The following is a 13,234-nucleotide window of genomic DNA, read 5'->3' as shown; positions in this document are numbered from 1 at the left end:
TGAAAAGTTTAGATACTACCAAATGCTTACAAAAAAGGAAAAATAGCAGTTTCCCCCAATAATATATTCCAGAGATGGGCAGTTGACATTTCAGCTTTTTTGTTTTGTTTTGGTTTTTTTTTTCCCATAGTTTTACAGGACATGGTTTTTTAATCGAAACTTTCATAATAATATTTTTGGCTATACAAATATCTCCATCTGGTCCCCAAGGTTTTGTGGTGGTTTTTAAAATTATTTTCTGCATATCTCTAGAAGTTCTTTGGCATCTCTCCAGAGTCTGCCTTTGGGTGGGAAGAATAGAAAGAAAACACAAGCTGTCAGATCTCAGGGTGAATGAGGGCCTCCCACCAGATTCTAGGAAGGTCTAGAATATAGTTATGTGAGCAATGGACACAGTACTGAAGCATCATAAGGATTAATTCCATGACTACTGCCTGGGGATCCTCACAGAAAGACCATTTCACAGTCCAGAATGAGAAAATTGAGTAAAAAAGAAATCTTGGAAAAGAAACTTAATTGTTGAGCTCATTTGCACACTTACTGATTCTGGTTGTCTGAGTTGATCAGGTGTCAGGGAAGCACCATTTATGCAACAGTGACTTCCAGGAAAATGATTCGCAATGAAAATAAATGAAGGTCTGTGTTCAATCCAAGAGAAACATTTGCTCAGCTGGAAAGTCAGCCAAGTAGAATATATGTCTGCTCACCTCAGATTGTCCTCTAGTCATCTTGCATTTAATTATATGGTAACAGTGGGGAAGTTAATGCTTACCTAACTTTGGTACAACTTTAGAATGTTCTAACCTTTCCTGAACTTAGAAAATTTGGCCTACCACTTCTAAATATTCTTCTATTTTGTAAAGAGTTACATTTTGTGTTTTTGTTGTTTTTAACTTCCCCTTCCCTTAGCACCATCCATGAACAAGATATAAATGTAAAGTATATACAGGATAGGCATTACCCTAAAGGTGGTAATGATAATAGAGATTATATTATGCCAAGGGATGGAGGACTCCTTAATAATCATTCCTTTGCCTTTTCCTCCTAGTCAAAGAGAACGTTGTCAACTTTTATATTGAGCCAGATGTCATACATTTGGCATTAGATGTTGATGAGAGTGTTAGTGATCTCTAGTCTTTTTTTAAAATCTTGTCTTAAAAAACTCTAGATCTGTGAGCAATGTCTCTGTTCTTATTTATTTTTTTAAATTTTTTTTGGTAAATTTTTATTTATTTATGATAGTCACACACACACACAGAGAGAGAGAGAGAGAGAGAGGCAGAGACATAGGCAGAGGGAGAAGCAGGCTCCATGCACCGGGAGCCCGACGTGGAATTCGACGTGGGATCGCGCCCTGGGCAAAAGGCAGGCGCTCAACCGCTGCGCCACCCAGGGATCCCTGTTCTTCTTATTTAAAAACAGATAAGAATTAGTCCTCTGAAGAAGTTAGAGAAAAGAAAAAGCCATAGGTAAGCACACATTGTCAATAATTCCTGATGATGCTCTAGGTAATTCCATTTTCAATCCATACCTAGCTTCATCCTCCCTGTTCTAAAGAAGCTGTTCTCTTTGATGGTCCAAAAATCTCGTCTCAGTCCTCAGTCTTCTTGATTGCTTGTAAGTAACATCTGAAGCATATTAACCCTTCCTTCTTCTTTAAACACTCTTCCCTTGGCTTTGGGATGCTGGTCTTTTCCAGTCATCCTGAGGACCTTTCTGGAAGTTTCTTAGCCTCTCTCTCTTCCCTTCCTGTGACCACATCATCTACCCAAATTTGATGTCACACATAAAATTGTTAAGAAAGTCGCTGAAGTTGGCATGGTCATAAATTTCCTCAAGAACTTCAGAATGATAGGTTAATATTTATATAATTCAAGTTTCCATGAATCATGGATGAACAACTCTGAACTTGTCATCCCAATAAGCCATTTACATTTAAGGGTAAAAATCGAATTATTGCCTGTAATGTTTCCTAAAAGCTTCAGAAAAATTAAAGATGTCTCAAAGCTCTGTCTCCAGGCCTTTTTTTTTCCCCACTGTTATCTCCCTGGTTCATGTTACAATTCCATCTATAAGCTCTGTATCAAGAATTAGGAAGTCTCAAACTTTTGCTTTCACATATTTATCTTCTGAATTTCAGGTTCTGCGGTGCTGGCTGAAGATGTGGTGAGTGTAATTACTTGCCTTCCATTAGTACACTGATCTGTACTTACTTCCTAAGGTTTTCGTAATTAATACCTAAGATGATGACTTTAATGCAGACACACAAAACAACTGTTCTAAACATTTTCCAGTGGCATATCATTAATGATTATTCATGATTAATTAATTCTGGACTGGTCATTTTTTAGTAGTTGCCTCATATGCAGCCAGTCATCTTCTTAGCAATAGTAGGAAAATAAGAGTCAGGAGCTGTTTTTATTTTATTTCACCTTGAGTGCTTATATTCTAAGGCAGTCCATCATCAAATGCAATCTAGCCTGGACTCAAAAATACTCTAGAGAGCCTAATTTAGATATAACAGAGTCTTTGGCCTGTAAGTCACTACCCAGTACCCTCCTTTTCCTTCAGATTTTCAATAAGTTATGAAATGTCTCACACCAGTTTACTATTTTATGCCTCGGCATCCCATAATTAATTGTTTTATTTCTCAGGAAGCCGAGTCCAGTTCTGACTTCTGGCTAATTTACTATTTATCAATATGGTATTAGACACTCTTTTTATATATCCACTAATGCTGATCAGTCTTTATTGGTCTTAGAATAATTCCTATCTTTTTCAAGACTATCTACCTTATTTATAATTGCTTGCATTTATCTTTCCTGATTTATACCGATAAAAATGCATAATTATACTTTATATAACACTTTGTAGATATATACTTAATAGAATAAATATTATCCTGTCATTATTATCCTCACCCAACTTCACCCAACTCACACCTCATATATTCCTTGTTCTACCATTTTTTCCAAGTTACATGATTTCAAATTCTTCAGTGTCACTGTAGATTCTAATGCTCCATCCCTCCCTAAGGTTAGTTGTTACATCAAATTCTGTTAACTCCACCATATTTTTTTCATTCCCAAGCCATTTTCTAAGACAAATTCCTCATCATCTCTCATCTTAATTTGTGAAGTAGTGTCTGAAATGTTTCTCACCATCTTTCCTTCTCCTGTCATTCATAACTCCACAAGAGTTACTACAATGTAATATAAAGAAAATTTATTTTTAGGGTGTCACAGTTAAGAGGCAGAAAATTCTTTGTCTTCAATTATCATTGCCTGTAGGACAATCTCAGATTTAACAAGGCCTCCAAAAGTCTCTGCAATGTCCCTATTTACAAGTATAGCCATATCTATCCTTACATCCTTCCAAAGTAACCATTTCATTAATATTCCATACGTTGGCTCCTCTGTTCCCTCTGTTTAGGATATTCTTCACAAAGTCCCGGTTATCCAAGGCCCAGCTCAATTATGATCCTTTTCTATTCAGTTTTCCATGCTAACCACTGAGCAGAATTCAGATTTCCCTTATTTTCTCTCACTTATTTTCTCTTCACGCACTTTAACAATATTTCTATTATGTATTATGTATATTAAATCACATAAGTATATGACTTCCTAACTGAATTGAGGCAAAATTAGTTGTTGCATCCTCTGCAGTGCTCAGAACAGTGTCTTACGCATAGAAAAAACAGCAAAGGGATGCCTGGGTGGCTCAGCGGTTGAGCATCTGCCTTCTGCCCAGGGCATGATCCTGGAGTTCTGGGATTGGGTCCCACATCGGGCTCTCTGCATAGAGCCTGCTTCTCTCTTTGCTTATGTCTCTACCTCTCTCTTTCTGTGCCTTTCATGAATAAATAAATAAAGTCTTAAAAAAAAGTAACAGCAAATATCTGAAGAATTCATGAAATGAATTTACTTATATACTACTCCTTTAAATGATGGGAGTAATAAGTCTACGTAACACCTATGAGTTCTGTTATCCTCCTTGCAATTTCCTTCCATCATAACACAAGGTAAATTTTATGCTCCTTATTCTTAAGATTATTATTCATTCAGTGGATTCAGAAACATGAACTCACTTTCTTATCTTCATCTGTAAAATGGGGATATACTGGTACTTACCTGATAGTTCTTATAAAGATTAATTCAGCTCAATGTAAAATACATTGTCATATACAGTGCTGCCCAAAGGTTATCATTGTTTATACTTTTGGAAGTTAAAATATCACATAATTTGATAACAATATCAAACTTCTATGCTCCACATTACATATGATTACCCCAACTGAGATAAAAGGGAAAACAACACTAGTTATTCCACATTTCATCAAGGTAAGTACTCAAACTGATGAAACTGTAGCATTTCCAATCCCCATAATTAGAAAAATAAAAACAAAAAAATAAGAATAAGTCCCAAGAATTTTAAAATAAATTTTAATAAAAATGCTATCATTAATTCTATTTAGTCAATGAGAAGGGAAAATAATTGTTGGAAGTTTGCACAGCTAGTAAATGTGAGAAGGGATACCAGCATCCTGATCTGTTCAGTTCAACAGGCATTCGTTTAACCATGTGTAATGTGTTTCCCATATAGTGCTTCACTTCTTTTTATTATTATTATTTTGTGTGTATGTCTTTGCTCTGATTTACTCTCTCCAGTATATTTTCTTCTGGAACACCTTATGTCCAGAAAATGGTTATTTGAAAGTCAAGCTAAAAAAGAAAAATGAAAGTCATGGTAAACTGGGCATATGAAAACCCAGCATATGAAAACTTTGTTCACACTCTATAAAAAGATATGTGAGAAATATGATACTAATTTACCTTACCTTTTATAGCACATATGATTTTCTCCCTTAAGTTATAATTATTCACATATCTATTTTTCTTGCCCATCTAATCTTTAAGGTTTTTTTGAGAAAAATACCTGTTTTGTCCAATTTTGATCACCTCAGAATATTCAGCACACTGCACTGCACACAATAGGTACAGAAATATTTGAAAGTTTGCCTTTTTTGTTTCTCAGGTCAATGTTTTTTTTAGATTTTACTTATTTATTTGAGAGAGTGAGCAAGAGAAAGAGAGCAGGAGTAGGCTGAGGAGCAGAGAGAGAGAGAGAGAGAAGCAGACTCCTCCCTGAGCAGGGAGCCCAACCTGGGGCTCAATCCTTGGACTCCAGGATCATGACCTGAGCTGAAGGCAGACACTTAAATGACTAAGCTACCCAGGCACCCTCTCATGTCAATCTTATGACATGTACATTATATGTTTTAATTTTTTTATTTTAAAAGTGGAGAAAAGGGAGAATGTTTTGAGCAGTCCCTTTCATTGTATGACAGGTATACACATAGATTTAATGATAAGGCTAAGTGAGTTTGAAGACATATAAACACCAAAAAGCTTTTGAACTAATCCTATTTTCTTTTGCTCTGCATGACTATCCTACAGCTGGAGGCTAAGAAATCTCATGAAATTTAGTTTCTAGCAATTTTCACTCCAGAGAGTTGAAAGTTAGATGTTATAAATACAACCAAGAGATGGGTTTTCACTCCTGATTGAAACAATATGCTTTTTTCTATTTTAGAGTTTTCTATATACATATTGAAAGGCAATCATTAAGTGAACGATTATTTTATCGTTGATCTGATTTTCGGGACCAATGCTTCTTAGTTTCACAACAGTAAATCACTTAATTGAATCTGTAAACTCAAAAATCATCCTTGGTCACCTAAAGTTGTAGTCTGAGTCCACTGGTTTCTCCCACATCTATAGTTTTCAAAATATAATCTGTTTAAGCCTTCTTCAGTCATTCAAATGACTTTCTAAGTCCCCAAGTCTAATAACAGATCTGTAAACAACTTTTGCTATGTGCTTAAACACGTGTTTTGTTGATGGATGCAACCTTGAATCCCATTCTACAAGACTGGTTCCTGAATAATGGAAGCAAAGCTTTCACAAAGCTTTCATGGAACTCACTGTTCATATTTGCTTAAATTAAAAGTCTCTTAAACCAAATGTTTCTTACAAGGCAACCCTTCATTTTAAAATTAGGGAAAAGTTCTGCGAAATTCTTGACTAATGATGCAACTTAAAGAGTTTAAATAAAATGACAGGAAATACCCTCCCTTGCCAGGTGACACTACTGAACAACCCCTTGACTGTTCTCTTTGTGCTATTCATTGCAGCCCTTTCCTGTTCAATTTCAACAATTTTTCCCCTCTGTGAAAATGTTGGTCCAGAACAAATGTCTTGGGTTCAGTGACAGATACACTGTAACAGAGAAGCATCCATTCTTGTTTAAGCTGTGAGAGTAGTATAAATAGAATCTTCCCCTCTGAAGGCCAACAACAGCAGTTAATTATTTAAGCTCTAATATCACTAATATTGGAACATGCTTGTGTAAAAAAGAACTAATGGGTTTCAGTTGGTAAACAATCCATGATAAGTTGTAATCCTGTCAGTCAGTGTGATCACTATATTTGCGAATTAATCTAGAATCTGAAAACAAGACAATTAAGTAAAGTCTGTATTTACACTGGAGATGGTTTATGCAACCATCATATGTGTGGAAAGGCTCTGACTCTACAGAACTATATATGAATGTAGTTCTGCCAGTAAATTCAGTGTGGACCATGATAGCATTGTCAAGATTTCAGATCTCCTGGATGATTTCAAAAATAAGAATTATAATGAAGAAAAACCTGTAGAAGGCAAGTAAACCCTATAAAAAATACTGTTTTTTGTTTCTTTGTTTTCCTTTTTTTTTTTTTTTTTTTTTTAAGGTAGGCACCATGTTTAGTGTGGAGCCCAATGTGGGGCTTGAGCTCATGACCTTGAGATCAAGCCTGAGCTGAGATCAAGAGTTGGACACAACCAACAGGCTTTTATAGGAAAGGGTAGGGTGGTGCCGGTATAGGGTGATAGCTGCTTGTGTCTATATATGCTAGAGGTTAGGTAAGGTTTGGTTCCTGTTTCCTGCATAGGTCCTGTTTTCACGACATGATGACTTGTCCTTGGGCGGTCTGCTAGTGGTGGGAAAGTCCCAAGGTGAGGGTGACAAGATGGAGGGTCTGTCACCATCCCACCTGATCTCCCTTGATCCTGCCCACCCAACAATAATTGGGAAGGTTTTACTTTTAATTATTACCAATTCATCTTTATTATCATTATCTGAAAATAAATGTCTGCTGAATATAATTTTAAGCCAAAGAAATATTTTTAAATATCTTTTGAAGAGTAATTGATTCAAAGTGCTTAAATTAATATGAATATGTAAATAGTATTTCTGTATACTAAGACATAACTGCAAACATAACCACAGAGATTTTATACATTTTTCAAGGAGCTTAGTGAGACATTTGATAAATAAGAATTTGGGAAGAAGTTTGTTTTCAATGGCTTCTTCTGTTTTTGAATTTGAGATTCTAGGAAGAATTTACTTTTTAAAAAAATGTTTACTGTATTTACCTTTAATAAATAATAATCCAATTATCTTAAGGTTTGAAAATATCTAGCTAATTTATTTCCTTTTGCTCAGATTTCATATGTTCTCTTTGTAATGTTATTTAAACTCCTTGGTAGAATTCAAAGAATTAAAGTAGATTTGAAACATGTCAGCATGTCAATGACTGTTATATTGATGGCTCTGTCTAAATGTAAAGCCCGGAAGGATTTATATATGACCCATAAGCTATGCATCAATTAAGTGCCTGGGTTTAAATATGAATTTTAACCTCTGATAATTTTGATAAAGTACAGTTGAGTTAGCTTTAATTAATTGCACAGCCACTAACAAATGTACTCCATGTTGATTTACAGCTTTTCAGCTTAACAGTTAGTTTAGTGGCAATGAAAACAAATGAATGATAAATCAAGTTTGTGTTCCCCAAATGCAATTGTTATAAAGGTGAGGATGTTCTGTTTTTCTCATTATTATGTAAGCATATGCTTTCTCCTTCCTGATAAATTTATTGGATTGAATATAAATCTTAATCAATCATATTCCTGACTCCTGAAAGTACCCCTTATCCAAACAGTTTCTTATACTCTCAACTCTACCACTCAGTGAGACCTGCTCTCACTCTCATCTCTCACCTCCAATCACTTGAACTCATCTTAGTCTATTAGAATATAAAACCTTTCTGGCTTATTTCCTTTCTAGGCCATCCTGGATTGATTTCATGGTCAGTCATCTTAGTGACTTTCTCTTCACTTCTCTACATATATTTACTGTCCTTTAACTTCTGCTTCTGATCCCTCCTTGGCAGTGCCCAGGTGTTGACCAATCCAATTATCTTTCTTTCTCTTAGGCATGGACAAGCTAGGAGGGAAAATAACACCCTCTCTGTAATTATACCCATTATGATTACAGATGTGTGTAAAGCACACATCTAAAGCAACTCGGCAGGTTTTTTTTTTTTTTAGCTTCCATTGCTAATCCCCTTCCTCATCCACATAGGGGCTATTCCAAACTGTGAAAACTAACTTCACAACTCCAATCCTATCTCCAATCTACTTAATTCTCACTCTTAGCACATAAACTATTATACTAACATAATAATGGTCATCAATAATGGAATTTTAAAAATGCATAGAACTTTTCAGCATAAGTGAAACTTAGTGTATGAAATTAAGGCACACACATACACATAGGCAGGAGTGTAGGGTAATTTCAGTATGAAATGTATACTATGTGAATACAATCTAACAATATTATATATGTACGAAAGAACCTCATGGAAAGAGGGGAGGGAAGGGCACTGAATTAAGTTACTATAGCAATGAGTGGAGTTTGAAAAACTAAAGGCAAGAGAAACTACCAAAAACTGTGTTTTACTTGATGAAGTTGTTTCCTCCCAAAGGAGCGCCTATTAAAACCTTTAATACTGCTATACACCTATATTGAAAACAAATGATCAAAAAATAAAATAAAATAAAATAAATAAAAAATAAAAAAAGAAACAAATGATCAAAGAAATGGATAATGAATCATGAGAGCTGTGTTTCTCACTGTGAGAAGAGAGTGAGTGAGTGAGTGAGTGAGATTACAAATTAGATACAAGAAGAGACTATAAAGATCCAACTGGTGATGGAGTAAAGTTGAAGACATAGTTATGAACTCATGTACATAGTAGCAGTAAGAAAAGCTTTATGCAGTTAGAAAGAAAACAGATAATATTGATAATTAACACTATCATCTTTATTTTATTTCCCACCCGCTCATCAACCAGTCATAATCTGATTTTTAAGAACACTGTTCTAATAAATGTTTCAATGGTTACCAATTATTTACTAATTATCAAATCCCTATGTCGTATCTTTAGTACTAAATCTACTTGACTTCTCATCTTCATTTGGCATTCTTGTGTGTGTGTGTACATGTGTGTATGTAAGTCCTGGTTTATCCCTTCTTAACAATTTTACTTATCTTTCTTTTCAGTAGATAAGAATGTTTCCAAGATATTTTTGCTCTTCAAACAAACCTTTTTTCCTTGAAAAATATCATTCCTTTGTCTAGCTTCTAAAGTCACCTATTTTCTTATCATTCTCAATATAAGTGGGAAAATTTCCTCTGGTGGAAGAGCATTTTCTGATTTCTCCAACTTGTAAGGAGACTTATTTTGCCTTTATCAGCAGAGTCTCAGAAAAATTAATGAAATAAAAAATTTTTAAATTACTTTAAAAAATTCATGCAAGTTTTTTGTAGCACAAAGATTTTAAAATAAGCAGAACAGGAGGTGACATTATCAAAATAGTGAGTTAGGTTATTCCCAACTTCCATTCACCTCACAAGAAGCACAACTAACATCTATCTATAGATAAGACGACATTGTAAAAATCCCAGAAGCCAGAGGTAAGGCCAAAGCACCTCCTGGACCAGAGACTGAGAGAGACCACAGTAAGAAGCACAGTAAGTGTAAGTGTAAATGTAAGAAGCACAGTGTTACTTTGAACACATTGCCCCTCCCCCAGGCCAGCACAGCACCACACCTGGAGAACCCTCTGGGACTACAGTGTCTTCAAAGGGAAGGAGTCCAAGGCAGACAACCTAGAAACATACAACCTACCAAGACTGAATCATGAAGAAATAGAAAATCTTAACAGACCAATAATGAGTAAAGAGATTGAATCAGTCATCAAAATTTCACAAGAAAGAAAATACAGGAATGAGATAGTTTCACTGGTAAATTTTACCAAATACTTGAAAGAGACTTAATGAAAACCCTTCGTAAACTCTTCCAAAAAATAGAATACAGAATACATCCAAACTCATGAGGCCAGCATTACATTGCCATCTAAGTCAAACAAAGACAGAACAAGAAAGAAAATTACATGCCAATATTCTTGCTGAACATAGATACAAAAAAGAAAAATCCCTGAATAATGATATGGAAGACCACTTCTTGACCTGTGAACACTGGAATTTGAATGAAGAGGAAATATACTTTCTGTTAAGCCACTGAGATTGGAGGGTGTGTTTATTTTAGCAGATAGCATTACTCACCTAAACCTACACGAGTCTTTAGTACCTCAGTGCTCTTAAGTAGTGTTTAAATCCCTCAATCTTTCTACATCGTCATGGCAGCTGTAGTTCTAAAGCACACCCCATTTCCAAAAATATTTGGTGATTCACCACAGAATAATTTCATGATGCAATAATATCCAAATTCTTTAATATATAGATAAGGCCTATAAAATGCCCTGCATTTATCTTTTTGGTAATTCTTCCTGCTATTTACCTCAGCCACCTCCTTACCCATTAAAACCTCATCAATCTGGGGGATCCCTGGGTTTAGAGCTTGCCTTCAGCCCAGGGCATGGTCCTGGAGTCCTGGGATCAAGTCCCGCTATCAAGTCCCACGAGTCCCATGTCGGACTCCCTTCATGGAGCCTGCTTCTTTCTCTGCCTGTGTCTCTGCCTCTCTCTCTCTCTCTCTCTGTCTCTCATGAATAAATAAATAGGACCTTTATTAAAAAAAAAAACTCATCAATCTGATTAATTCATATTTTGCAAATTGTATATGTTCTCAGGTTTCCATTTATTTTATTGTTTTCATTCCCTTCTAGAATTCTTATTGGAGATTTCCTCCTGCAAGCATTGCTCATGTTTTCGACTTCTCACATTATTTTTTCTTGTAGCATTCCATTTTGTACTACAAGATTAAAAAAATGAGTCCACATTTACACTTCTATAACACAGTAGTATAATGTAGCATTTATCATATTGATCATAAATTCATAAATTCTCCTCTGCAAGCTTTTGAATTGTTTTAAGTTCCTTTTTACTAATGCTGGGTCTATTTCTTAACCCAGTGGGTGTCTAGAGTAAACATATATTATTTTATTTTCAATTGAATGGAATTAATTTCCTCTATTAATTTGAAAATTGTGATTTTTAAGATAAGAATATATTGAATTTTATCCTTAACAATTACATTTTAGGGCAAAAAACAATTACGAGATAATGAGAGCAATAAGGTTGTTAGAGAAGATGGAAATTTACCCTATTAAGAAGCAAACAAAATCACAAGCAGTCATCTCTGTATTAATAATCTCTAGTACAAAGTATATTTTTATTCACTTATTAAAGCTAATTCAAGAAATTCTAACTGATGATGGCACTGTCAGCAGCATAATCAGTAATCGTTTGTCTGAAAAAACCAACTTCACATGAAACACTGAAAAAACCAACTTCACAAATTCAAAATTGTCTTTCCTTCATTATTTCAAATAATACTGCTATCCTGTATTATAAAATTATTTTGGGCGTTTTAAGTAGATCCCAGACAGAGTACACAGTAGCAATCCAAAAGCTATACACCATTTTAATCAAATTAGTGTGGGGGAGATTTGATAGGTAAGCAAAGCTGGAGATTTAGATAAAACTATATATCTATTTTCAAAATGTATTCAAGCTTAAAACTTCAAAAGAATATATTTTTAAAAATTCAATAGATAAAGATCTATGTGTTCAGAATATTAAGCACCTTTATTTCAGTAAGCACAACTACTAGAATTTTTTTTCTTCAGTGAGTTTTTTTTGATAGTGGTATGTTAGTAATGTCTTTTAAAACATCAAGAGTGTGAAGGAAATTCTGTAAGCACATGATAGAATCTTGTAAGATGGCCTGGGCAAATATATTTCCTATAAGAAGCTTATGCAGTATATCAAATAGGCTCAAATATTGATCTTTATTACTAAATACCATAGCATATAAGATTTCCTTCAGTACTATGGAAATTCACGCAGATTATGTAATAGTGTTGTACCACAACTCTAATCCTCCATATATTCTATCTATTTTATTAAATAAAAAGACAAACTGACACTTTATTACTTGCCTATCATAACTTTTCAAAAAAAACTAAAATCAGAAACATTATAATAGAAACAGTAAACTATTGTCTGTCTCTCTATGTCAGCTCCCAGTGGAGAAGCTGTCATTCTAGAGGGTACCCTGAACCTAGGCCACCAGAGCACCTCTGCTAAGCCAGGATGGGACATCTAAAGTATGTGAGTATAATAGGGTTTGCTAATGTGAAAAGAGCAATTTGTAGAATTGTAGCAAAATGTAGAAAGAAAATACTTTGCTACATATTTTCAGTTACTATTTAGATTACAGATATAAAATACGCAAAAACATTGGAAAGGAGATATAATGATGATTTGGAAACCAATACAGTAAAAAGATTGACAACTTCAATATTGCAAAAAGACTCCAAGATATTAGTGTACAATTCTCATAGATGAATCATTTTTAAGTGAATTGAAAAGAAGCAATCTTTGTGTGCTTATTGCAGTTCTAGATGGTTACCTTAATGATTGACAACTATTTATCACTGTTGAAAAATAGTTGTCTGTTCACTGTTCCCAATCACAGAGATTGGGAATCTACTGTGATGTGTGGATACCTAGATTGATATAGAAGAGATTGCCAATGTTTCCCATAATTTCTTTGAGAAATTATTTTTTTTTATTATTTCAATTCTCTTCTAGAATTCATGTGCCATGCAAGATTCAAGACAAGTGTAGGCATCGAGTCTTCTCCAGAATACTTCAGAAAAATAAAATGTTACCTGCTTTTACTTTTATAAAATAAATTAGACTTTCTCAGAGCCTCCACTAATCAGTGTAAACAGTGTCAATCTCTCTGTAGAAACCTTCTGTTTCCTTAAGTACACATAGGAAATTTCCAATTATCTGGTTCCAGAAGCCTAGAAAAAGA

The 13,234-nt window shown here is 34.5% G+C and overlaps 1 long non-coding RNA gene across 3 annotated transcripts in view; it reads right to left on the bottom strand.

Moving 5' to 3' along the window:
• The window catches only part of LOC112655343 (uncharacterized), a 211,118-nt gene that overhangs the window by 108,976 nt on the left and 88,908 nt on the right, over nucleotides 1-13,234 (bottom strand). For all 3 annotated transcript variants that reach the window (XR_007412931.1, XR_007412930.1, XR_007412932.1), the window contains one exon: nucleotides 13,086-13,223. This is a non-coding gene — a long non-coding RNA (uncharacterized LOC112655343). The remainder of the gene's footprint in view (nucleotides 1-13,085; nucleotides 13,224-13,234) is intronic.

The sequence above is a fragment of the Canis lupus genome, chromosome 9 (assembly GCF_003254725.2).
Source record: "Canis lupus dingo isolate Sandy chromosome 9, ASM325472v2, whole genome shotgun sequence".
NCBI lineage: Eukaryota > Metazoa > Chordata > Mammalia > Carnivora > Canidae > Canis > Canis lupus.
The sequence above is the reverse complement of the archived record's forward strand: the minus strand, read 5'-3'. Positions and strand labels throughout refer to the sequence as shown.